Raw genomic sequence first — 3,624 nt, 5'->3', positions numbered from 1 at the left:
TGGTCGTTCAACCCTGGAACTGGGGGTCCGGGGCAGATCCCAGGTCTCACGAGGTGCGTGTGTGTTCGCATGTAGACGCGTTTGAGAGGATATTCACGGGGGCGAGAGGAAACCAGAACAGGGGTCTTTGGGGTCTTTGCAAATGGCCACGGATGGCAGACATCGCCCTGCCTGGCTGCTAGACGGGGGAATGCTGCCCTTCCCTGTGACCAGATCGGCTGCCACCCGAGACCTGGCTGCTGCCCCTGCTGGACCAGGTGGGCATAGGCTTAAGGAAGACACCCTGTGGTCCCAGAGTCTTTGGGCTGGGGGAAGGGCGGCTAGCTGGCTCCCGGCGCCCTGGCTGTAGTGTGCCCAGCCCCCAAGGGGGCGCTGGTTTGAGGTTTTGGCTTACTCCTATGGAAATGGAAAGAAAGAGGAAGAGGGACGAGGACACAGAGGAAGAAGAGGAGACATAGGTGGCACGAGAGGGGATCTGGAATGCTTTTGTGTTAGGAAGCCTCTGCCGCCACTGTCTGTGCCTGCGGGACCTGGGACTCCTTAGGCTGGGGGTCCGCTTTGGAGAAGTTCATCTCCAGGATGTGCCGCTGTAAGTGCCGCACCTACTCTTCCTGGATAGAGAGGGGGCCCTGGAATTCCACCTCGCAGAACCTGCATTTGAGGACACGTGTAGATGTTGCCCACGAACTTGACAAGTGATGTCAAGGTCACCAGGGAGGGGACTGGCAGGACTCGGGTTGGGGGTTGCCTCACCTCCTCCAGCTTCTGCTGTAGGTCATTGGTCTCCTCACCTCCCCGGGCTGCGGAGGCATCTGCAGGGCGAGCTTGTCGGCGTCGAATTTATTGATGTTCTGTGGCTCGTGCTCCTCAGCCTTCACGATGCCTCGCGGGCTGGCTGCCAGAGGCCTCTTACCACTGTCGACTGCCGCGCCAGCCTCAGGCCCTGGCTCCCTGCCCCCAGCGCTGCGGCCTACCATGGCCAGGCTCCCAGGTGCCAGCCCCCGGGACGGCCGCTTGTCACTGTCACGGCCATGGATGGCACTGGGGAACTTCTTGGTGAAGGGGCAGCCGCCCTGGATGTAGCTGCGGTAGGTGCCCACCTTCTGGGGCTGGTGCTTGATCCACTCGCTCAGTGTCTCGATGGGCGAACCAATGACGCACCACTCGGTCACGTCGAACTGCCACAGGTGTTCCCGTGCATGGCTGGCCAGAGCCTTGCGGTTTTCAAAGTAAAGGCCACGCAACTCGCAGCAGGTCTCGGTGGAGGAATGGGAGGTCTTCTCGTGAAGGGTCTTTGCCTTGAAGGGCAGTTCAGTCTGGATGTAGGTCTTGGCCTTGACCTCTGCTGGGAGGAGGCAGTCCTCCTGCAGAGGCCACTTGGCTGCCACTGAGCCCAGGTAGCCAGTGGGTGAGGGCTTGGCCCCAGTGATGGGCTTCAGGCTGAGCTCGCGAGGAAACCTGGGCCGGCCCTGAGCCTGGTTTGCCTGGCCGGCCAGAAGATACCGGCAACGGGCCCAGGGGCCACAGTGGGAGGCCCATCCTCAGCCAAGGCCGGGGCCAGCTCTGCAGCCAGTGGCTCCTTCTTGATGAGGCACAGCTTGGACTTCTTGAGGATCTCTCGCAGTGTCAATGGGCGAACCATGGACGGACCACCCGGTCACACCCATCTGCAGCAAGTGGAAGCGTGCGTGACTAGACAGGCCCTTGCGGTTCTCAAAGAACCCGCTGCAGAACTCACAGGGGATATTGCGCACCGGCTCCGCCCAGGAAGACAGGTTCAGGGGTATCATGTCTTCCCGTGGTGCCTCCCAGGGACTCTCAGATGGGTGCAGCTCCCCACGAAGGGCCCCCGGCAGCATCTCCCGCTTGATCTCCACCCGTATTTGTTCAGGCTTCAGCTTCTTGGGCAGGGAGTGTGCAGCCAGACCTGGGAACATCTTCCGGGCGGGGGAGGAGAAGAGGCAGTTGGTGAGTGGCCCAGGGGTCTGCCTGGTGGCGGCGGCAACTTCTTGGCCAAGGGTGAGATGTGAAGGTCAGAGGGGCTGCGGGTTTCCAGTGAGCTGCCAGGACCTGTGCCGTCCATCATCTTGGCCAGGGCTTTTGGACTTGGCCCTGGCGGGTTGGGAGGTCTGCCAGAGCGAAACCGGGTCCGTCTCTTCAGGATCTCCCACAGTCTGTCGATGGGCGAGCCACTGACGTACCCCTCGGTCACGCCTATTTGCTGCAGGTGGGAGCGCGTGTGGCTCGAGTGGCCCTTGCGGTTCTAGAAGAACTCACCAGAGAACTCACAGCAACAGATTTCTCGTGCTGGCTCTAGGCCTGAGGTGAGGTTCAAGGGCCTGACTGAGGCCACTGTGCCTTTTGGGAGGCCGGCCATGGGCTCGGGGATAGCTCGGGGCTCTTGTCCTCAGGATTCTTAGGAGTAGGGGAGCCCACCAGGGCCAGTGGTGTCTTTTCGAGGAGCGGAGAGCTGGGGGTTGGCCCAGGCCCTTGGTCGAGAAGCCGAGAGGCAACTTGATGGTTTTGTTGACAGCAAGGGCATCCAAGGATTTGGCCAGGGTAAGCAAGCTGGGCCGGGGTCCCGGGCGACCACCTCCTTCAGCCAGCTGGACTTCTTAGCCAGGCCCGGGGGCAGCCCAAGGTGGGCGTCGGGCATGCTCTTCTGCTTCACAAGCTCCTAAAGGAGGTTGATGGGTACGCCGCTCGTCTCTGACTCTGCCACTCCCAGCTGCCGCAGGTGGGAACGTGTGTGGATGGACAGGCCCTTTCCGGTCCCAAAGCAGGCACCACAGACCTCGCAGGTGGCAGGCTCTGGGATCTGAGGTCCTGCAGCTCCTGTTTGCTGCCATGAGGAACCTCTGGAGCCACTTTGCTGCTCAGCCAGCTGGCCACCTGCTCCAGGGCCCCAGGGACAGGCAGGCTTTTCTTAGGGAGTGAAGAGAGCCCAGGTCCATGGCCACCATTGCATTTTCCTCAGAACCCAGGCCCGGCGCTGACTCGGGCCCAGGCCCCGGCTTCCGCCCGGCCTTGGGCCAGTCCCTGGGCCCGTCCCGCGGCGGCGGCGGCAGTGCGGGGGGTGCCGCCGGGCCCGGGCTCGGGAGCCTGGGCTGGGGTGGCCAGGCGGGCGCGCGCTCCCGTCGCGCCCAGCGCGCGGCCCCACCCCCGCCTTGCTCTCTGCTTTTGTCAGGAAACTGGGCGGTGGAGGCGGCCATCTTGGCTCCCTCTTCCTTTTCTTTGAGCATCCTTGAGAGTGTTTTTTGTTTGTTTCATTTTTGTTTTTGTAGAAATAGGTAATATGAGGCCAGCCAATTATTAAGGTAGAAGGAAAATAAATAATAGAAGGGAGTTGCGTGTTCTTCGTAGCTAATTAGAAGATTTTGTTTTAAAATGTCAAACTCGCTATTGTTTACACTAGAACAGAGGTATTAATACAATCTCTTTTTCTTCTTTTCTTTTTAATTTTTAATTTTTTTTTTTTGAAAAGGGACAAACTTTAGAGTTTTGTTCATTGTTAGCTTTGCTCAGGGGAAGGCCACTTTAAAAGGAATTACAATGATGAAAGGGGAAAACCGAGAACTTGACCCAGTATTTCAAAATCTTCAGCAGACAGAGGTGCAATTGATC

General features: G+C 59.6%; 1 pseudogene; it reads right to left on the bottom strand.

The window, feature by feature from the left end:
• Window positions 1-443: 443 nt before the first annotated feature.
• On the bottom strand, window positions 444-3,212 carry LOC100610219 (protein Wiz-like; annotated as a pseudogene).
• Window positions 3,213-3,624: the final 412 nt, after the last annotated feature.

Source organism: Pan troglodytes, chromosome 9, assembly GCF_028858775.2.
Source record: "Pan troglodytes isolate AG18354 chromosome 9, NHGRI_mPanTro3-v2.0_pri, whole genome shotgun sequence".
NCBI lineage: Eukaryota > Metazoa > Chordata > Mammalia > Primates > Hominidae > Pan > Pan troglodytes.
This window is presented reverse-complemented; position numbering and strand designations above follow the sequence as displayed.